This window comes from Peromyscus leucopus, chromosome 8b (genome assembly GCF_004664715.2).
Source record: "Peromyscus leucopus breed LL Stock chromosome 8b, UCI_PerLeu_2.1, whole genome shotgun sequence".
Taxonomy (NCBI): Eukaryota; Metazoa; Chordata; class Mammalia; order Rodentia; family Cricetidae; genus Peromyscus; species Peromyscus leucopus.
In genome coordinates this window covers 10,947,643-10,971,218 of record NC_051086.1, presented here as the reverse complement: position 1 = coordinate 10,971,218, position 23,576 = coordinate 10,947,643, and the positions used below count along the sequence as shown (strand labels likewise).

The following is a 23,576-nucleotide window of genomic DNA, read 5'->3' as shown; positions in this document are numbered from 1 at the left end:
CAGAGCCAAACCTCATCTTAATGCTGGCATGCTTTGGGTTAACCAAGTCTAGCTCCTTTCCTACCCCCAATAACCCAGTGCCATTTGTATTTCTCTGTTAATGGTGGACTGTGTATTTGAGCGCCCAAGTTTGAAATTTGCTTTCTAATTATATAAACATGAGGGTGGCCATACATTCCCTGGACCTGATAATTAAGAATGATCTTACCTTGTAATCACAGAGTTCCTCTTTTCTGTGAAGGCTTCCTTTCTTCCTGAAATGAAAGTGGCATTTCAGCCATCTGGCATAGGCTTCTGTCAATTAAGGACTCCAATCATATTTTACCCACGTTATTCTGCAGGAATAATGAACTTGGTCTTCAGAAATAAATGTGTGCTCTCCGGAATACGGGAGTGCCCTTCAGTATTTCTGAACTTTCCAAAGATGAATATCCCTTGAGCAAATAACATATCAGCAAATATCCTGATAAATGCTGTGATCTAATGGGGGAAAGTGGTGCAGATTACAGATAATAGCTGCCAGTCAGTCTTGGAAAGCGCCCTAAAAGCTTGTTGGGTGGGTAAGCTTTTCTTTCCCACTAACCAATGTCTAACTGTCAGGACATCTCCCTCATGGCTTGATTAACTTTTTCAAAGCACGATGGATCTCTAGTCCTTTTGGAAGTTATCCCAGCGGGCATTCTCCTAGGCTTCCCTGGGGAAAGGGGATAGGCCAGTGTCTCTCATTTTGTGTTAGGGCTTTGAAGTCAGACTATTTCAATTACCTACCAGACCCGGCATTTTCTTTGAATAAAACACTTACCCAGTCTCAGGCCCACATTTCTGCAGTTCCTAATACAGAAAGTGCCCTCTGACTAGTTTGCTTCATGTAGATTGCCACCATGCCGGTTTAAGCAACTACAGAAACAGCGTTTGCGCCTTAGCTCCAGTCAGTGTCCTGAAGCCAGGGGAAGAAATGAAACCATCCTCCATGTTCTAGACATTTAACTTCTTAGAAACCACAGACAGTTCTTTTATTTTGGAGTATGTTTTATAGGGAAGAAGGTCTCAAATAAAAAGTGACTCAATTCTTTTCTCCCCTCTAGATAAATAACATTTAAAACTTTGTGGTTTTACACACACACACCCCAAGAAATGGTTCAACCAATCAGAACCAAAACATCACAGGAGCAAAACAATAAAATAAAAAATATTAATAAAAGAATTCTCACTCTTTGCCAAGTGAGAGCCACTCTGAGTCATTGACTATATTGAAATGTTTGAATGTTTTCAAGTTTAGGGAGTGTGTGTGTGTGTGTGTGTGTGTGTGTGTGTGTGTGTGTGTGTGTGTCTGTTTCATGCCTGGAAATTCTGTTGGAGAAATATGGTTCTACTATTTTGACAATTTTTAACCTGCTTAAATTGGATTTTTTAAAGTGCACAAATTGATGTCCTGCCACTTGGAGAATGTTTTAAAGATACCAAGACTTCAAAGAAAAACAGTGCAAGTAAATCAGATGCAAACATCCCTGTATTGGTCCCAGCAAAATGAGTTTAGGATTTCCTAGGGCAATGCTAAATTAGAAGGATGCTCTGGCATCAGGGCAAGTACCGCTGATAATCACCTTTTTTTTTTTTTTTTTTTTTTTTTTTTTTTGTTATGGGAGGCATGGAGCTGGTGGCTGAGAATGATATTTTAATAACCTGTAGAAATTCCTAAATGACATCAACTTCATAGATGCTTTATAAGGATACAACTGAGAATTCTTAGTACCTCTGCCGGTGGCATGGAAAGTTGTGTCAGTTCTGGTCCCTAGGAATTTGGGATGTCATGTGACCTTTCTTGCCCTTGCAATTCCTTCCTGCCTTCCTGTTTGATCATCAGATATCTTTCTCTAACTTACTGAAGGGTAAATTAGGTCTCAAAAACAGCAACATGTATTAGACACGATATCAGCAGCAGAAGCTGAAAGCATTTTTTTTTTAAATGAAACCAGAGAGACGGAGTGATCTGCTTGATAATAAAGCTTAGCTTTAATGCCAGCTCCATGCTGTTACAGCATATTACTAAACAGCAAGCAATGTGGCACAGATGTTGTGGCGGCCATATTTTACACCATCCAAAAGGTCATGTCGCTTGTTATTACATTCGGAATCAATATTAAGTGAGCGTTCCAAATTTCAGCTGTCAGTTGAATTTATTGCTGCAAACCAAAGCTGGAGGGTTCTCGACTGTGATTCGGGGAGGCTAACAAATTAACTAATAGAAGGGCATGCCTAGAAGAAGCAGGTGACCCATGAGCCAAAGCAAAAGCTATGTTCCTACATACCTGCAAGAAAGGACAGCTCCAACTGCCAATCAAAAACAATTGCCACCTCCCTGATAAAAGAAGGGAAGGGGGAAAAGGAAAAAGAGAAGAAGGGAGCAAGGAAAGGAAGAAGGCAGGCGGCTGAGGGAGCTAGGGAGTCGATGTTAGATGGGTAGGATAGCCTGAGGGCAGACCAATAAATAAAAAGGAAGGAGGAGGAAAGGAGGGAGGAAGAGGGAGGGGACAAAAAGAAGGGAATCTCTTTCCTTAGGTAGATGGAAATAGAGTAACTCAATAAAAGTAGGAAATAAGCGAGGGGGAGGGGAAGAAATAACAAAAGGTGAGTGAGGTGATACACCAGAGGTCAGCGTCTTGGGATAAGCTGTGTACTATCAGAGTACCCAGGATCAGAACCAGCACACCTTGGAGTCTGCTTGCATCTATAAATTTGCCTGAGAGCTGGTCACCTGGCCTTATCCAAGCCTTAGATGTGAGTACCATCGAACCAGGAACTAATTTGACTTTCTTCATCGTCTCTCCATATATCATCACCTCAGTCCTGGCTTTAGAGTCTTCACCATTAGCCCTGGAAATGGTACACTAGACCCTGTAGATGCCCATTTGAGCCATTCATGGAACAACCACACACACACACACACACACACACACACACACACACACACACACACACGCACACGCACACGCACACAAACACACACACCAGTTACTTAATATGGTTTATTTGGGGGAAATTTAGTGATTCCTGGTGAGTGAGAAGAAATCAGAGGTCCTACGCGATCAGATTAAAAAGGACATTCACTTTCAGATGTGCCAACCAGTGTCCCCTGTGTAGGATGACTGTCCGGGAGGAAAACAGAAGGCTGCCCACAGCAGGCAGGAAGCCTGTGTGTGAATCTATAGACCCATGATTGGCTCTGAAAATATGTACAAAACATATCCTCAAAACCCTCTCTGTCTGTGATGGGCTCCAGTGCATCTGCTGAAGAACAAATGTTGCGCACATAGCAGGTGGTTCAAAGATTTGCAAAGCCTTCTCCAGGAGCAGGAGCTCACAAGGCACCTTGAAAGGAGAAGTAAGCAAGAAGAAATGAGGTTGTGTGCTCCGCTGGCAGACAGAATTTCTCTCCTGACAATTTTCCTGCTTGAAAAAGTCTCTGGAGACTTTGGACACATTAGCAAATCTCTAAACTGCTGATAATGTGGGCTAAGGGTAACTGGGGCCCTCGGGTAGCTTCTGACAGAAGCAATGTGTGCTTTTCTGTATTTCCTCCCGTCCTGCCTCCTGTTACAAATGTCAGGTATGATTTTTAATTGACTTTACTAGGAGTGTTGAGGAAAAAAAAAACTGTAATTCTTGTAAATAAGTACTTCAGTCAAGGACTATTCATTATTCAAGACTCAATAAACATTTCTGAGTACCTACTCCGGGTACGTCCTATGTTCAGTGCTCAGGGATAAAAGATAAACAAAACAGGGTCCCTATTCTTGAAAACCGAGAGAGAAGCAGCCATGTCTAAGGATGTCCAATCCAGAGCCACAGTGTGTAGGTTAGAATTCCGTGAACTTATAACCCACAGGTTTGTTTCTAGGAATTTATCCAAGGAAATAGTGCATAAAATTACGCTTAAATGGATATTAATTGTATCATGGTCGCTGACAGCTAAGTAGGTACTTGATGATTATTTATTGGATAAATAAGTAATATCATGAATATTCATAGGAGTGAAACGGGGGATTCTATGTGTGGAACAAGGAGCGGTGGTTATATGTGGCACATACAAATTCAAACATTATGGGCGAATGGCGTTACAAGGCGTGGTCTCAGTGACACAGCTTTCCAAAGTCATATTGTTCAGGGAAGGCAGCTTAAGTTTGTAATAGGAATTTTAACTCTATGGGGGAAAACTGATATACAAAAGGAACTAGGGAGAGGACTCAGCAGATGAAAGCAGTTGCTGCCCAGGCCTAATGACCTGAGTGTGAGCCCCAGAATCCATAGGGAAAGCAGAGAACTGACTCCAAAAAGTTGTCCTTGATTACCACACATATGTTTGTGGCATGCACATGTGCTCTCTAAACGAATAAATCAATAAGTAAATAAATAATTAATTCAATAGAGCAGTCTGATAACCAAGCTAAATAACTGATGTCTGAACTGAAATAAATAAATAAATATAAACTGGGCATCATGAGATCAAACCATGTGTATCAAAATCTTTGGTTTTACGTGCAGAGATGACCAGCCACACTAGTGGAAACCCATGAACTGCGGACTAATAGCTGTAGAGCCCCCATAGGACTGGAACTAGGCCCTCTGGATACAGGAGACAGTTGTTTACCTTGAACTGTTTGGGGGAGCCCCCAAGCAGGGGGATCAGGATCCATCCCTGGTGCATAGGCGGGCTTTTTGGAGCCCAATGCCTATGGTAAGACACCTTGCACAGCCTTGGGGCAGGGAGGAGGGGCTTGGACCTGCCTCAGCTGAGTGTGCCAGGCTCTGCTGACTCCCCATGGGAGACCTTGACTTGGAAAATGTGGACATGGTGGGGGGATCATGGGGGAAGGCTGGCGGATAGGAAGAGGGAAGGGGAGGGATCTGTGGTTGGTATGTAAAGTGAATAGAAATTTTCTTAATAATAAAAAAATTGTTTGTTTTTATCATACATGTAGAAACCTGTTCTTACCATCACTAATCTTAAACTGCACTGGCCTCAAGAGGTCAGGCCCAGTGGGTTTTTGCTGTTGTTGTTGTTGTTTAATTGAACTACTATAAAAAGCTTGCAAAAATATCTGATTGGGAATCCCTTTAGGTGTGTATGTACAGGTTTCCCCCCAGCTCTTCCGCTTGTAGCCATACCTAATTTGACAGCATTGTTTGTAGCAATTTGCATGCATTGAATTTTTTTTTTCAAGGCGTTGAACTTAAGAAAGAGCTTTGTTTTTATGCAGTCTCATTGGTGCGTGCTATATTTAACTGAATTGTGAAATTAGATTAAAGTACAACCGGCATCAATAGGCTTGCAAATAAACAAAATTTCCAGGAGCAGGGGGTGAGGGGGTGGAGGGGGTTATTAAGAGGCAACTGATGAGCTGCGTGGTGTGGATGCATTTGTATGTTTTCAGCAAGTGTGAAGTAATCTAACAAGTCAGTCAAATGAAAGTCGATTAGGGTAACTTCTGGTATGTGCAGGAGCCAGAGAGGAGTGGGTGATTGAAAACCAGATATCACCATTTTAATAGCATGTGTCTGTGAAGGGGAAATTGTAAGAGATTTATTTGTGTTCGCTCTCTTTTCCTGTATTATCCAAACTCCTTCCAGGGAATAAATATACTTTCACATGCATGTCCTTCATTCAGTTCCTTTATTGTTGACAAACATTTAACATGGAGATTGCTATGTGCCCAGCACTGTGTGCTGCTAGTTCTCACGCCTGGGTCTGACTTTGCTTTAGTGCTACTCTTTGCTGCTGAGCCTCCTGCCTTTGAATCTCAACTCCGTTGCTTTTTATAGGTGCACTTTGGGACCCAGAGTAGTAGCCTGGTTTGTATAACTGTAGAATAGAGATAGTAGTAGCAATCTCCAGCAGCCAAGGGGTTTGTGAAAATAAAATGAAATGTAGCAAGATCCCAGAAGAATATTTGCTGTGTTATGTGCTTCTCTGTTTCTAGGTCTTCGCTCTCCTCATTCTAAAGGCTTCAAAGGGTTTAGTTTCTAACTTGCAAGCCAAAGCACAGCTCTCCATCACATTTATAGAAGAGGGCAAGCAAATGGTTGATGAAGTGTCAACATACATGTATTTGATGCTATGGAGGATAGCTGGGGGATTATGACCCATGGGCTGATTCTGACCTAATGTCTGTCCTTTATAAATAAGGTTTTCTTGAGACACAGCCATGCCATTCACTTATCTGTTGGCTGTGGCTTTTATTCCACACTGTGGCATCAGGCAGACAGACAACTTAGAGCAGAGCTAGAGTGAACTACAGAGGCTAAGTATTCACTATGTCGCACAGAAAAAGGATGTCAACTCTGCTGTTGGGCACCCATCAAGGTAGTATCCATGTAGAGGGAAGTAAAAAGAGTTTATGTGCTAGGAAGAGGCACTTAGAAATCAATCTATATCCTCTGTGTATGGATTATGCTGAAACCAACCAGAGCTGGTAATACACAAGAAGAAAAAAAAAAAAGAAGAAGATTTGGCTGAGAGAGTGAGGACCAACATGAGCCATTTGTCACAAGCAAAAAAAGGTACTGTAGATCTAGTGTGTTAAGCAACAGGGAGCCATTATAAGCTTTGGGGAAGGACAAGCATATACCATGACATGGCTTAAATTAGATTACCTGACAGTGATATGTACAGGGGTTAACCTAACTAGGGAACCAATAGGTAGCTGTTCCATTAATATACTTGCGAAGAAACAGGGTCCCAGACAGAGCAGAGGTGGGAGGGGATAGAAAATTAAGTTTCATATAGTTCTTTCATCCCTATAAGAACTATTTTCTACATTATCATGAAGGGAACTCTATGGGTTTCTTTTCTGGAAAAAAAAAGCACAGTAGGACACAGGCAACAGTAGAATTTACCAGGATTAGCAGAACTACAGTCTTTACAAGAAAGAGAGATTAAAATCGTAACTCTGGTATGGGATAGTTAATCTAGATAAAACACTGCAATCGACACATGGCACACTCTTTCAAAGCCATGTGTACCTGAATGTACATATGTATGTGACACACACACACACACACACACACAACACACACACACACACCACACACCACTGGGCACTACAGGCTTAGTGTAGGAAAACAACCTGAAAACGATCTTACTCCATTCAGATGACTTCTGCCACAGTGAGGTCTCACCTCACCAGTTATCACCTTCTGATCTGACTTGCTCATGACCCAGCCCTTGGCTAATGGTGTAAGCTGCGCTAACACATATCAGCCTGTCACCCTGGCTTGGGCTTTGTTAAGAGTCCTTTATGGCAGTACAGAACATCATCGTGGTAATGAGGTGGAAGGAAACAAGTTTCCATCTGCAATATGAAGTGAAAAGAAAAGGCACTTGGCATACAGTGCTTTAAACAGCAAGCAGCCCCACAGTGGAGGTGGCAGCACTGGGAGCCAGCTTGGGCCATTTTTGTGCTACATCTTCAAAGGTTCCTGTTCATTGTGAAAGCCTCTTGTGGCACACGGGCTGTAACAGCTTACAAATAAGAAAAACAGCAGAGATGACACCAGAGTACAGTCACCACCCTATCCACCTAGAACCTTTGTGGAATGCAAGAGGTTGGATGCATGGGTGAGTGAGTGGATAACCCACTATGGCCAGGACCATACTCTATAAGATCCCAGAATGCACTAGTATGTCTACATTTTCTCCAAATTAGTTAGCCACATAGGCTTTGGCCTTGTGGAATTGAGGGTGCATTTATTCTTTGTCATCCCATATACCGTGACTTATTAGGGTCCATTCTTCCTTTGCACTTTTGGCACCTATATCCTTTACAATCACACCAATGAGGGCGAAACCGTTTGAATCACAGACATCTAGGAGCTGTGTTATTCAATGGCCTTTCCTTTCAAGTTGGAGTCAGGAACAAAACCAGGACAGAGACACTTCCGGGGAAACTCCTTCTTGAAGTGCTGGATAAGCCTGGACCTGGCAATGGTCACTACAGGAGCTGCTGGCAAATTCCATTCTTTCTCTATGGCAACCCAAACGATGGTCAACTCCATCTGGAGCCAAGACATGGGCACCAAGAGCATAGCTGTGGTAATAATGTACTGAAAGTGATTGTGATGTAACAACGCTTATAAAAAAAACAAAAAAAAAAAGAGAAAGCGAGAGTCAGAGTCAGACTAAAATCTCACTTTCTGCTGTCCAGCTTCGTGAAAGAGACTTACTTCTGTCTGTTCATTTTTTTTATAGTATGTTTTCTGCTTCTCATTGGTTGTAACCAAACACATGACTGCCTGTCACTGTCGAATGTACAGCCCCTAGTCTTAAAGCATATGTCTCATGCTGGCTGTATCTGAACACATAGAGATCTATGGATTAAAGGCGTGTGCCACCACCGCACACTCTTGCTATAGCTCTAATAGCTCTGACCCCCGCAACTTATTTATTAACATACAATCAAAATCACATTTCAGTACAATTAGATTACCACCACACATAGCCAAACTTATGATTTGCTATTGCGCCTCTGACTGCCACTAGCATGTTTATAAGAACCTTTAAACACATCTGTTTCCCCCCTTAATTGTCATCTTTTGTGGTTTACATTATTTATTTATGCCACTACTTTCTATTTGGGGGTAAAAGTGGATTTACACTAATATTGGTAAGTTCCCTAGTATGACAAAGCAGTGAAGCAAATTATTCAAATGTACTAATTTAAGTGAAATAACTGAGTGGCTTTTTAAAAAATTAGTATTCAGTCAATGACAATATCAATGCCACAGCATCGAAGTCAAAATGATATTTGAAGCAGGACAACAAAAAATAAGTGTATGGCAGTGAGGCTTGGAGAAAGTATTCGTGTGGTAGTTCCTTAGAGTCTAGCTCTACAGCTCAGAGTAATTTTAATTTAATTTTATTTGTTTTATTATTTTTAATTATGTACATGGGGGAGGAGGGCATCCCACAGAGAGAGGAGGGTGTCAGATCCCCTGAAGCTGGGGTTATAGAAGGTTGTAAGCAAACTAAGCTGGATGCGAGGAATCTAAACTTTGGTCAAGCGCGGCAAGTGTCCTTAGCCACTGAGCCATCTCTCCAGCCCCAACAGTGATTTTTTAACTTGTTTGCTAATAGGAAAAAGAACAAACAAAGGAGATTCAAGTGGGTATATGGCAATTCTGAAGGCCTTGAAAATCTCTCAGAATTTATGCAAAGAACAGGGAAGATTAAGTGTCTTCGACATGGTTCTAAGTGTTCTTAGGAGGAGCAAACTTCTGCCACAGCTATTTGGCCTATAAAACAGGATTTAACCTGTCAGTCCAGCTAGCTGTCTCCGCTCCCAGAGATGTCCACGCCTGGTCCCGGGAAGGTAGGAAGCAACATGCTCTCACCCCACCTCAAAGGCTCTCAATTCATCTCCAAGTTCAGCCCTTTGTGATCAAGCTCCTTCAACCCGGGCTTTAGCGTACTTTCAAGGGAAAGGAAGGGATGGTTTTGGTACTTAGAGAAAAGGATGTAAAAACAAAATAAAACGGAAAAGTACAAGAGAGCCGTCAGACTGAAAAGAGAGCAATTAAAGAGACAAAAAGTCCCCTTAGCTGCCTTTTGGGTACTTTTTTGATCTTTTCACCAAGGAATTGGTAGCTTTTAATTTTCCTCACCTCAGCTTAAAATACTGCTCGCAGGAAAAGAAAAGCCTGCTATGGGAAGGCCTGCTTTGGATTAAAAGGCAAACGTAAGGGAGTCGATCAAACAGCTCTCAGATGCCAGGTAACACAGACACTGCCCGCCTAGCTTGGTGGCCAGGTGACTGGACAAGAGTCACCAAACCCATAGCCACAGCCTTTATTCACCCTACTGTTAATACAACAGATGCAAGCCTTCTTTTGGCTTGCTTTTTTTTTTTTTTTTTTTTTTACGCTCATGCGACGCACTGGATATTTCTACTGTTCACAACCGAGGGAGCAGTTACTTCCTTTTTCCTTTTCAAAGCACAAAGGACCGTGCTTTTGGATTTAAGTGAAATCGCTGTTTCTGCTCTCACCATGGAAGAGGAAGCATCGATCAGCTCCCACTATAAACAGGATTTTTTTTTTCCCCTTCCTTTTTGTTTTTGTTTGTTTTCCACTTCATCCCTGCAGGATGGTTGTGTTCATCAGCGCAGCACACCAGGTTCAACCCACTCCGCAAGTCCAAGGAGAAAGGATCACGTGTTAGATAGACCAGAAACTGGTGAGGGCCAGGCTGGGGGCGCTGCGGGGCAGGAGGGAGCCGTGTTTGCCGATGACCAGTGGGCGCTGCGGGGCAGACCCACATGGCACCAGAAGCAGATTCCACCACTGGGGAGCGAAGGATGACATTGCAGTAAGAAGGGTTTCTGAACCCCGCTTTAACAAGCCCTCTGCAGCTCCAGGTCCAATCCCCAGGAAACTCGTTAACGCAGTTAGTTGCCAGGGCAGCGTGCACTTAAGACAAGGAGAAAGAGCAGCCACTCCTCAGCCTTGTGGATGCCAAGGCCGCTCCTCCATTCATTAGCCCAGCCTGCTGACCTTACAAAGTTGCTCTTGGCCCTGGGAGAACTAGGAGAGGTTGGACTCCAAACTACCGGCTTGTTTCGCTTAGGAAACTGTTGGCCAATATCTGAAGGCGTTTTTTTTGCTTATCAGCAAACCACTTGGTCCTGAGGAGAAATCATACACATTCAGCAAGGCCTGAGTCAATTTTAAGGATACAGTGTGTCTGAAATAATACTCTGGCTGGTGGTGATCATCAGTCAATGTTTGTGACTCAATGAGAGGAAAGCTTAGAGATTATGGAAGTAACTGAGTCAGCCACAAGGCAAAACCTCCTGACTCCTGTATTGATAACCATGTAGAGGTTTCTGAGGGTGATCAGTGTCAACCCAACAGAAAACAGTGATGCGGATCCAGCAACAGCAGAAATAACACTGATGAAAGTATCCCCATCGAATTCAACTCTGGACTCCATTACTTAGAAGGTTTTAGCTTTGGACAAACTGATTAAATTTTCAAAGCCTCACTCCTTCTTCTGTGAAGTGGGGGAAAATAGAAATAATGTGAAGGTATTTGGGGTGTTTTTCTCTTTCTGTTAATTTGGGAAAGGGACTTAAGGGTGTGAGGGAATAAACAAAACAATGGGGTGTTGGAGCCCAGTTTGGAAGGTATGTAGTAAGCGCTTAATGCTTGTTTCTTCTCTCACACTCCTCCTCCTCCTCTTCTTTTCCTGTAGTCTGATCATTTTGACAATGACTTTTATGTAAATCGTTCACCCTTCTATTTCAAGCTTAATTGCATATTTAAATCATGTAAACTCTAAAAGTGATGGCAGAGACAAGGCAAAGGCTAACCCAGTTCCTGCCACCTGAAGGTTTTCGGACCTGGTGTGGTCTCTGCTCACCTGTTTTTAACCTTCTGCAGGATAGAGAGCGATGTGTCTTTCGGGTGCCAAAAGTATTTTCCTGCCAGCCAGCCTCCCTGCATTTGCATTTGTCATTGTGATTCTTTTGTTCCAAAAAAAGGGGGTGAAGAGGAGGTTAACGGGGATGTCACCCATTGGCAAGAAATATCAAAATGTGTACCGCTATCTCTTCAGAGCATCACACTAAGTTGAGAGCTTGCATTATTTGGGTTTCAATTCAAGCTAGAAAATCCAAACCAGCAACGAATGATTTGTGACTCCCACTCAGTGTATTCAACTCAAAACTACTTCAATAAATCTGGGAATTCATCTATATCCAGTTAAATTAAGTTTTTTTTTTCAATTGGAAGAAAATAGTGCCAAATTGATAAGGTCTTTTGAATTATTCTATCTAAATATACTTAATCTTCATTAATGCAGCCCTGTATGGTATTTTGAGCCAATCTGAACAAGAAAATTTTTCACATATTTAATTCTTAAAATAGAATTTCTTCTTCTCCCCCCCCCCCCACTATAGAGCCTGCCTGCCAAGGCATGTATGCTAGAGGATTTACGTACATACCAAGTTTTTTTTTTTTTCTCCTGGCTTCCTAAATCCTAGCCCACCCTCACTTACGGAGGCATATGATGTGATTTAATACAGTCACTGAAATGTCTTTATTTGTCCTCTTTTTTTCTCTGTGCTTTGAGAAGATAAGTGAACTATTCATTAGTACATACTTCATTTGGGGAAATTGTCTCAAGGAAGTTTCTTTCCATTTTTTTTTATTCCTTTGTTGATGTAGCTAATGAAACGATATGCATTTCAATTCCAAGGATTTCTGGATTCAGACCTAGAAAGCAGCTAACACACAATTGATTTCCAGCCCTGCAGGAAAGGGGAAGCAGTGGAGAAGTCAGGTGGATTGATTGCTGAGATACAGGCCCTGTGGGATGCTCCGATAGCATCCATGTCTTGAATGTATGCACAGTCCCCTCATCAATAGAAAAATCCCCAGGAGAGTAGCTTTATAGAGTCCACACAGCAGTTTAAATAGGCAGGTGTGCTAACCATGGTTTAGCCCTCTTCAGACTGCCTGGCCATAAAAACCTGCCCTAGTTCAGTTAGAAAGGTAAGGGTGGATCTGGGAGTAAGTGTTAAGGGAAGGAGACAGGGATGACTATGATCAAAATACACTGTATGAAATTCTAAAAGAATTGATGCAATATTTACTAAATAAAAAAGAAACTGCCATATTTGTAAATTGGGATTTGACATTGGGATTATGTCAGAGATAGACTCATTGAATGGTGGCCCTGAAATTTCCCATGAGATCACTGGTTTAGGGACTGCAAATACTGTTGTTTAGGGCAGTGATTGTCAACCTACTAATGCTGAGACCCTTTAACACATTTCTTCATGCTGTGGTGACCCCCAACCATAAAATTATTTTGTTGCTACTTCATAACTATAATTTTGCTACTGTTTGTGAATCATAATATAAATATCAAATATGCAGGATCTCTGATACAGGACCCCCAAAGGGGTCACAACCCACAGCTTGAGAAATGCTGGTCTAGGAGAACCTGTAGGTTGATGTACAATACCAAATGCTAGCTTATTTCATGTTTACTTCATCATAACACCTGTGTCTTGCTTTTTCTTAATATGACATGATACGCAGGGTAAAGGGGTTGTTGTCAAAATAAACATATTCATGGATTGACTTTGTTCTATAGCCCTCCACGTATGGAGCCTAAATTAATCCTGTTCCTCATTTTATAGAAGGAAAAATTCAGAATGCAGCATGAGAATTCTCCTTACCCATTGTATTCAAACTTTTCAAATTTCTCATTGGTATTTTCTTTGTCCCCAGTATATCAAGAATGACATGATTAAGGTTCAATTTCTAGTTTAGGAAAACTAGCTTTTAATGCCTCTGATATCAGTCTTACATGGAATGTTTCTGCTTATCATGTTAAATAGGATCCTTTCTCTTACAAATAGCAGTTGCTGGACTCCAACTTGCTTTTGCAAAACATTAAGGGAAATCCATTGCCCCCTATAACCAAGAAGAATGGAAAACTCTAGCTAACACGGTTGGCTGGATCTGGGGGCTTTGCCTCTTGGCTCTACGATCTCTGTTGGCCTACTTGTCAACACAAGATACAATTCCAGTAAGTCTAAGCTTTCATGGCTTCCTTTCCTAATGACTCAGCCCTGTTATAGTGGAACATCTATACCTTTCCAAATATAAGCTGCTAATTCCCAGATTGAGTCTCATTGGAATAAGTTAAATCATGTGTCTTTTTCTCAATCAGGTGCTATATCCTGGAGTAAGAAATAAACTGATTAGCTGGAAAGCAGTCTCCTCACTGAAGGCCCTGATGTGGGAATAGGATAAAAATTGAGAGCCTGGCATGGTGGCACATGCCTTTTCATCCCAGCACTTAGGAGGCAGAGGCAGGTGGATCTCTAGGAGTTCAAGGCCAACTTGGTCTACAAAGTGAGTTTTAGGACAGACAGGTAGGGCTGTTACACAGAGAAACCCAATCTACAAATGGAGTGGGGCTAGACAGACAATAACCATAGATTTGAATATAGTTCTCCTTTACATTCTGTTCAAAGCCTTTCTTCCTACTGGGACCTACATATGGGATGTACATGGTTAGAGTCCTAAGACCATGCATATCTTAGAACCCTCTAAACCTATCACATCAGCACAATTTCTTAAGTTTCCAATGCCAAAGGTCACAGCTTTCTGTTAAATCCTTCCTCTTGTAGTCCTAGGCTCTTGGCTAGGAATTAAGCATTGACTAACTACCAAGGACTCTGCTTGCAAACAATAATGCTTGTTCCTAGTTTTGCTCATACAGCAACTTTGCAAAGCAGAGATGATTATAACCAAGGGTCAAACAGAGAACATCTACAGTTCAGGATCCCAAACCCTGTTCTATGAGGCTATGGAATGCTTTGTCAAGAGGCAGGGCTGGGAAAATCAGCAGGCCAAACTGCACCTCCTGCTGAGCACTTCGGCCAGATCTTTCAGGTGTGGTTTTCACGACCTAATTTTCAAAAAAAGCATTGTGCTTAACTTTTTTTCTCCTTGAGAAATTTCTTCACAAGTAACTAAGTGATTTTACCATTTGTATCAGTACCACTGGTGGGACTCGAACTTGACTGTTTTTTAAAGGACTTGATTGGACCAAGATGATAGAGAAATTCAGGGCTAGCTGAATCCAAGAGCTCTTATTTATATCTTCTTTCTGCTCAGCTGTGGTCCTCCTTTGACTTCATGTAGAAGCAAGATGGACGTCTTCCGTGTTCCCTTTTCTTATTTATTTGGAGCCTGACTCTCCCACCAGGAAGTTCCAGGCATTTGATCTACTGATGGTCTCAACAAATACTCAACAAAAACAATCCTGCTTTGTTCCAGGAGTTCCAGCTAGCACTTGGCAGCCAGTCTTCTCAGCTCTGTTTACTCAGGCCTGCATAGCATGTACCTCCCTCTGCTTAACTTCTCTATCCAGGGGAATGTCATATTTTCTCTGACAGCAGGGCATTCAGGTGTGCTCCTGTTGCCTGGGAATCGAGACAGTCCTTAAGACAATGTGGTTACGGGTGCAAGTGGCCTTTCCCCTGTCTGTGGAGACTAGTTCTGAAAAGTATACATGACCCACGTTACTCCCATGAGACCCAGTCCCTAATAAAAACCAGAGATTGTTAGTGCAAGGTGGAGAGTAGTACATGAGAACCCATGTATTCACCATCACTGTGATAGACCCAAAGTCATACAACACACCTTGAGTTTCCAGTGAGTGCTCTTCTCAATGTAGCATATGGCCTCTTTTGTCCTTGGTATGCCTGTAAAAATGATAGCATTAATATTAAATTTGTTTTGAATTCTTATACATGGCTCTGCAAAATAACGGTATAAGGTAGTCCATGCATTTCCTACTTTGACAGCTTTGACTTGCTGAGAAAACATGTACATAGTTATCATCTTCGTTCTGATGTTGCACGATAGGTTCAGACCCTTCTGCTAATAAGGGACTTTGTTTGATCTTGGCTCAATTGCGTTGCCTTAGGTTCCCCTCTAAGGTGATTTTTGTATGACTTAAAGCGATATGGTAGGTTCAAGGTCTCAACACAGTGCCTAACTCATGAGTGTCACCTGCCTGTGATGTGAGTGATTTGCTTTCAAAGATGTTTTACATTATGAAATTCCTTGGACAACATAAACCATAGCCTGATTTATAGTTAAGGACTTTCTTCCTAGGAAATCTACTCTATAAAGAAAAATATCTTGTTTGTGCCTTATTGTTGTGGTGCAGTTGTTGGTGATATTCATTGATGGGATCTATAAGCCATAGAAAGGCACATAGCAAGACCTTGGAAATAGAGATATCTAGGTCCTCTGATAGTCCCAGTGGCAAATCTCAGCATATGATGAGTCTACAAAATTTTTATAGGTTACCTATTATTTAAGGTAATGTTAATGTGGTGGTTTGAATAGGAATGGCCTCCATAGATTTGTGTATTTGAATTGACACATTGAGAGTGGCACTATTAGGAGATGTGGCCTAGTTGGAGTAGGTATAGCCATGTTAGAGGAAGAATGTCACTGTGGGGGTGGTCTTTGAGGTCTCAGATGCTCAAGCTAGGCATAGTGTGGCATTTACTTCTGCTGCCAGTGGATCCAGACTTAGAACTCTCAGCTCCTTCTCCAGCACCATATTTGCCTACATGCCACCATGTTTTCCGGCATGACAATAATGGACTAGGCCTCTGAAACTGTAAGTTAGCCCCAGTTAAATGTTTTTCTTTGTAAGAGTTTCTGTGGTCATGGTGTCATAGAAACCCTAACTAAGACAGTTTTATTAACAGCCAAACCTACATTATCAGAGACATAGAAGATACTCATCTTTCTGCTACCATGCTCCAGCCCTTGGTGCTGCTTTGCCTATGGTCATTCAGAGGCACCGCTTCTCTTAGACCATTCAGCCATGGCAGAGGAATGATGTTTCTTAATTACAGAGCCTGGAAGGGACACACATCATTCCCTTTTCGTAAACAGCCCTGCTGCCCTACCTGGATGCATATGGAGCTGTGAGAATGAGTTCTAGCAAACTCTGTTCCTCATGGAAGGGTAGGGTTGCAACCTGTGTGGCTCCTGTTGGCCATGTGGGCCGCAGTACTATTGCTGCACTTCGAACCACATAATATTAAGATCCACGATTTTGAAGATGACTTCTGTGTCGCATAAACATTGCATCCTATGCCGAGCATGGTAGATGGCTTATAACTGTGCCCTAGTTGAATGTGGGCATTAATGAAGTGGAGAAGCAGGATAGACCTCGAAAGGAATGGCAAGGCTAAGAGTTGCTAACGTTTGACATCGTACTCTTCTTTGTCCTAGCCTCTGCCCAAGGTATTGATTGCCAGCATCAAAGTGGAGTCATCACAGCTCTGTCTGTAGGAGTACTAAATAATTGTATGAAAAGATCAGTGGCCACTTCACTCTTACCCACTTCCTTGTGTCCACAAAGCTAAGTTCACATTTTCCTTGGCTTGTGGGAGGAGAGCTGAGGCTAGCCCTAAACAAGTTCAAGAGCAGACTCCAGCTTTTCTCCTCTGGCCAGCCCAGGCAATTTTGCTTATCCCTAATCCATGGAACAGTCCTTCTCCAGGGTGGGTGGCTTCCTTCCTTCCTTGCTTCCTTCCTTCCTTCCTTCCTTCCTCTTTTCTCTCTTTTTCCTTCCTTCCTCTTCTCTCTCTCTTTCTTTTTTCCTTCCTTCCTTCCTTCCTTCCTTCCTTCCTTCCTTTCTATATATATCTATGTAACCCTGGCTGCCCTGGAACTCATTCTGTAGACCATGCTGGCCTTGAACTCACAGAGATCCGCCTGCCTCTGGCTTCTGGGTGCTGGTATCAAAGGCATGCGCCACCACCTCCCAGCTAGGGTTGCTGCTTTCAATGTTCTGTTTCTGATGACTCAGCAACTACATAGTCACTGGAGGTGGCTTTGCTGTCTCTGAATTGTTTTATTTCGATTGTAGTTCAGCTGCTGTGGATAAGTCAACTTCCTGTGCGGTTTTGCCTGTGTATCTTCAAACCCAGCAACGTTCTTCGGTACCTCATCCTTAAGGGAAATGTATAAAAGCACTCAAGAGCATATGATGTTAAGCAAGGACTGCCTTCCTCCAATCCTTGGTCAGATACCAGCAGGGTAATGCAGAACTTTTGAAGCTGTTCCATTTCCAGAAGATTCTTATTTAAAAGATCACACTTAGCACAAAGCCTGAGACATAATACATTCTTAATAAGTATTAACCAGTATTATTTTTGTTGCAATCGCCCATGCATCCCTGCTTTAAATGCTTAAATGGGTACGCTAGCCTATTACAGCTTACAGATAAAGAAACAGCATCAAGGAGTCTGAGTTACTTGTGGGCTGGTTTCTTGATCTATCTTCTATTTCAGCTCTTTGGGTGTATTTTTTTTTGTTATTAACAGACAAAATAAAAAGCAGACTTTAAAAAAAAAAAAAAAAAAGACATGATGAAGTCATGCCCTGGCTTTGATGCCTGCACAGGGCCTCGATTCTGTCAGCGCGATTTCTCTGCATGGATTGACGGCGGAATGCAGTCTGTTTCTTAGGCTGTTTAAAGCCAGGCACAAAAGAAGTCACACTGGCCGAGTCCACAGCTGGCAAAAATGGAAGGGACTACGCTGGTGAAAGAAACTGTTAATACAGACCAGAAACTTTTTAAGCTAAAAAAAGGAACACGCTCACTGAAATCCTGAAAGCAGAAATTTTATTTGGGTAAAAAACGATGTTCGACTCTGCATGATTCTGACTTAGAAAATGCACACGCTCGCCTTCTCCAACTGCCAGAACATCAATTTTTAACACAGGGAAACCAAAATAGAGAGAGGAATAATGGGCCTTCAGATGGTCTGTGCCCCAAAGCAAACCTAGACACATCCGTGCTCCTGCACCCTTCCGAGTAGAAAGGAGAGGGGCTGTGTCTGTAACCCGTGCACCCCACACACAGCCTGTCATCCTGCACCGCATCCAGAAGCCAGGGATGGCAGGGCGGAGGGGTAACAGGTGTAAAGAGATGAGGCATGGCTTCAAAATCACTTGCTAGCATCCCCCTCTGTAACCTCCTCCCTACCTCATCCCCACAAAGACCGCACACTCTAAGCCCCAAGCGGTGAAATTGCTACCAGGCAAGCATTGTCTGTAAACACAGCCTCTCCATCAAATGCTTTCAGTATTGAACACAGAATGCTTCTCCATCTCTGGCAGGGCAGACATTCAACAACCTCATGGATTTTCCTTTATTTGTAATCCAGTGAAAAATATGCCTTTGTCTTTCATTTTTCACCCCAAACCTTAGAACAGGACTCAAAACTCTCCTGGCCATTCACATCACTGCCAAAGGTTTCTATTTATCTGTGTCTATAACATATCAATAAGTGGCCCTGAGGATGCATTTGGCTTGGATTGTAAACCCCAAGTGTCTAAAGGGAGAGTCTCTGTAAAATCCATAGAATTTATCTGGTGAAGCACCACATCCTTAACAAAAAAAAAAAAAAAAAAAAAAAAAAAAAAAAAAGCTCTCTAGTGATGTTTTAGCCAGAGTATTTCAGGGCTTTTGTGTGGTTTTTAATTCCTGTTAGTACACTATAAACTCTTAAATACCAGGACTGTATTATATATTCCAAGTGCATATGTATATATCTTTACATGCCTGCATATTTTATGGATAACATAGCACACACATATATTACTTGGGGAGATGTAAGAGTATTCCATCCAGGGCATGACAAGTGATGGAATGACATGTAGCCAGTTCTTAGTCGATGGGTACTGAGTGAATGAGCAAATGACTCGCAATTACACAGCACACAGACCAAAAGGAAATGAAACTCAAAATATCAACAGTGAATCTCAAATTCTATATTTAGAAACTGAGAAGGGAATTCTAGTCTTGCTTTTGGCTTTCTCTTACTATTTAAGGGAGCAACCTGTTTTGTGCAACTTACACATTGCTTTAAAAAGTTTGACTGGAGTGGGTCATATTTAAAAATATTCCCTACCCCAAAATATCTTGCAGTGTTCTTGAACCAGCAGACAGCCTGACATGTGAGGTGTGCCCCTGTGTGTCTCACGGTCATGTCGAGGGCAAGGGCAAGTGACAGTTCCGATGGAGCATTACATACACGTTGCAGGGAACCAGGCTTTTCAACTCCTCACGTTGTCACCGCCAAAAGGGAAGGATGAATGCCACTTGCAACTGAATTGCAAGCTCTAAATACTATTTTCCTCACAGTGGAGACAGAAGTCTTTCTTCTGCCCATAAGTCTGTTGAAGGAAGTCAAGTGAAAAACCAGTAAAGATGGCCACAAATCTCATAGCCTGCCTTATGCATTGATGGGAGATACCCGTGTCTTCTGGCCCTGAGAATCTGCAGACTGTGAGGAAATCCAAGCCCGAGCATCCTGAGTCTTCCCTGTAGGTTCTTTTCAACTCAGTTTTCCTTTGAGGAAAAAAATGTGGTAATGGCCAGGATGATGTCACATCCTACACAGCAACAGCCATCCCCCCACCTTGAAAGTTAGCTTAGGGGTGATGGCAGAGGCTGGTGGCCCCTGCTGGAGGTGGCACCCACTCCTTCTCCTCTCCTTGGTACCTATCACCCTGTGGCTGCCCTTAGATTTGTGCAGAAAGGTGTTTTTAAAATATGTCCCAACCAGAGGCATCAGGAGACAAGACAGCTCCATGTGGCTCCAGAGGGTTCCTTGAGAAGAGAAGACGACATGCTCTGTCCACCTCACTGACTCTAATAGCTCCTCAGGAGCCACAAAGAGCAGTTGCATTCATCCTTAAGTTTGGAGACTTTCTCCAAAGCTGGCTTCACACAATAGAATATAACAGCTCCCTGGGAGCGGTTACCAGAGGTCATATAAATCTGCATGGAGGGCTTTACTGCCTTTTTTTTTTTTTTTTCTTTTAAGGTGACTCATTTTTACCCCAGGAGGTAAGAGTCTGTTAACAGGCATTTGCATGATAATATCCATGTCGACATGTGCGATGTTATGGAAAGAGTTCTGTTGTACACCAACACCATTTTCACGGCTTCTGCAGGAGCTTTCTCTTCTGAGGTTTCCAGCCCTAATTGGGCTCTCCATTTTGTCTCGTTCCTTCTGCCCACTCTGTGGTAGGGAAAGCATACAGGGCAAGAAAATCATTCTTTTCTGTACACCCACAGTCCCTGGATTCTCCAAGAACATTGGGAAAAACATGTTCTTTCTGGCTTTCAAAAGTGGGCAGGGTGGGCTGAAAGAGCCTCTCCCGGTGCTTAAAGCCCTACCAAGATTTTCGTCCTTCAGGAGCAGAATTAAAGCAGGAGTGGAAATTTAAATATTCTCCCCTCCCCTCACCTTTCCTCTCCTTCTGCCCAGTTTCCTTCCCTTCCAGGTACAAAGGAAAATCGGGTTCAAATCTAGATCCTGCTACATCCAACTGACTGATTCTAAACAAATGACATATCCGATTCTCACTTTTCTGTCTGTAAAATGAGGACTATAGTAGTAATATCTTCAGGAAATGGATGGAGGGCATTTTTAATAGAGTAAAGGATAAAACTATAGTCATTACAAAGCTATATTTAATAGGTTATGACAAGTACTTAATAAATATTTATTATTCTTTGCTAATTTTTAACCTCTTCTCCATTACTTTTTCTTTCTTTGCAGTAAACTCCATTTGCAAACAATGCATTATCTTACCAATTGTAGTTTGTCCCTAAGAAATATCCAGAAGCAAGCAAATACAGGCAAGTAGAGGCAGAGTCGTATGGGGCAGCCGACCCTAACTTTCTAACTCTCTGGTTTCACTTTTGCGTGCACCTTTCGGCTTGCTTGGGAAGAAATATTAGAAAAATGTTAATAAGCCCTAAATTTGAGAAGTAAGAATAGAAAAATGATAGACAGTGAGGAATATCGCTTAGGGCTCCTCTCCCCAACAATTATTATTCCTGAATATTTAAATTCTATTTCTATCTACCTATTTAATTGAAGAATATATTACAGTAGATATATCACCCACCAGACCACTCTGAACCCAGATGAAATCTGAAGCTGTGCCACATGCCTGGGTGACGCCAGTGCTACAAGTGGCATTTGTCTGCCAAGCAAAACTCTGGTTTAAGAGACACAAACATTTCCTTTGGCCTTAGCAAATGATGCACTTGTTTCAAAAATGTTTCTTTTAGTGGTGAACTTTTAAGGGGGAGTAAGTTTTACTGGTCCTAATGGCTTAATTTGAATACATGGTCACCTGGTGGAAAAGTCAAGCCATCAATAATTCCTCTCCAAGGGAATGTCAAGGGAAAGATATGCTTAAAAACAAATGATTCCCTTATTGGGCAATGTTGTTGCTTCTGGGTTCTGGTTAAGGAGGGTGATGTGGAGATAGCTAAGAGGGTCAGGTTAGAATGGTAAAACACGAAAAGGAAAAATAATTAGATGTTTATCCTGGGTAAAGCTTTCATTAAAGAAGGAAATGGGAGAAGAGGAAAAGCAGGAGGGGAGAAAGAGGAGAAGGAAGAAGAGGAGAAGGAAGAAGAGGAGGAGAAGGATGCCTCATAGGAGTCAGCTCTGTTGCAAAAACAGGAAATTGCAATGGAGAAAAAGCTGTGCTGTTCTTGGGAGGTCAGAGAAAGGAAGATACAGTGAGAGAAAGCCACAGGGACTGGAACTCTACAAGTAGAAGAGCTGGATTCAGCATGGCATTCTGTCCCATGTGTGGGCGCCATACAAACTGTTAAAATCCGGGGGTCCGTACTGCGCATGGCCTCTCCAGTTATAGCTTATTCTTAATGTCGTGCTTTTTACACTAGATCGTAGTCACAGAGAGAAGGGGTTTGCAATGAGGGAACAGGGTAGACGTCACATATCCAGTTACCTTTGCAACTTTGCTACATTCCTAAAGATATTCCCAAATAAAAGCTCATTTTACAGACCAAATCAAGGATGCAGAATCCTGAGCAGAGCACGTTGTTATGCTCATCCGAGGTCTGGGGAGGGGAGAGTGGGTGGAAGTTACAGCTAGCATGGGATGTGGAAGGGGAAGATGCAGGTCAGATAAAGATGGACCTTGGTGCCAGAACAGTGAATCCTCTCCCTGATGAGGTGGGAGGGGGTATTTTTGTTTTGTTTTTAAACCAAGTGGTAATCTCTTAGTTCATGTTTTGAAAGACTGGTGTGTAAATATGTGGAAAGAACGTTTTGCCGGCAACAAACTAGAAAGCCCCATTTGCAGGGAACCATTTTGGGGAAAGATAATATTTTAGACTTGTTCTCCCCAGTGGAGAGCCTATTAAATAACATCATCATCTAGATGATCTGAGGCTCATGAGTAAATTTTAGGAGAATTTAAGGGAGAAATCCCCGAAGGAGTCAAGTCAGATCCTGCTGGCAAGTGACCCAGACACAGCTCCCGTTGTCAGAAATCCCGAATTGAAAGTTCCAAGGGATGGGGAAAGCCTTGAAGGCAACTGTGAATGATGAGATGGAGGAGCCAAGGGAATACAAAGCCCCAAAATTAAAGGGAGGAGAGAATTCAAGGAGATGAAAGTGAGTCATGCTTTTAAATGTAGCTCCCTATTAGTGGGAGCCCTACATATATAACTGGGGATGACTAATGGCCATCAAGAGAACTATGTCACTGAAGTGATGGAGACAAAAGCCATGTTTCAAGAAGGTTGAGAAGAAAGGGGAAAGAGGACAGAACACAAGACATTATTTCTTTAGTGGGCCAAGGCACAGTAGTGCATGCCTGTAATCTCAGCAACCTGGGGGGCAGAGACAAGAGGTTCAGGACTTTAAGGAAAGCCTCAGCTGCCAAAGACTCTGTCTCAACAACAACAAAGCAGAAGCTATTTTGTTAGAAATAGGATGCCTAGCACTGCAGACGTATGAATAAGAATGTATCTACGAGCAGGGAATCACTGGAGAGATAGCTCAGTGGTTAAGGGCACTTGCTGTTCTTGCAGAAACCCTGAATTTGGTGGTGGCTCACAACCACCTGTAACTCAAGGGATATGTTTTCTCTCTCTCTCTCTCTCTCTCTCTCTCTCTCTCTCTCTC

General features: G+C 42.4%; 1 protein-coding gene and 1 long non-coding RNA gene across 12 annotated transcripts in view; one reads left to right on the top strand and one right to left on the bottom strand.

The window, feature by feature from the left end:
- Positions 1-23,576, top strand: part of Tenm2 (teneurin transmembrane protein 2) — a 1,236,692-nt gene that overhangs the window by 761,963 nt on the left and 451,153 nt on the right. The gene's annotated exons all lie outside the window — the stretch shown is intronic.
- Positions 15,216-23,576, bottom strand: part of LOC119087027 — a 15,283-nt gene continuing 6,922 nt past the window's right edge. Inside the window, exon 3 of the long non-coding RNA XR_005090452.1 lies at positions 15,216-15,278. This is a non-coding gene — a long non-coding RNA (uncharacterized LOC119087027). The remainder of the gene's footprint in view (positions 15,279-23,576) is intronic.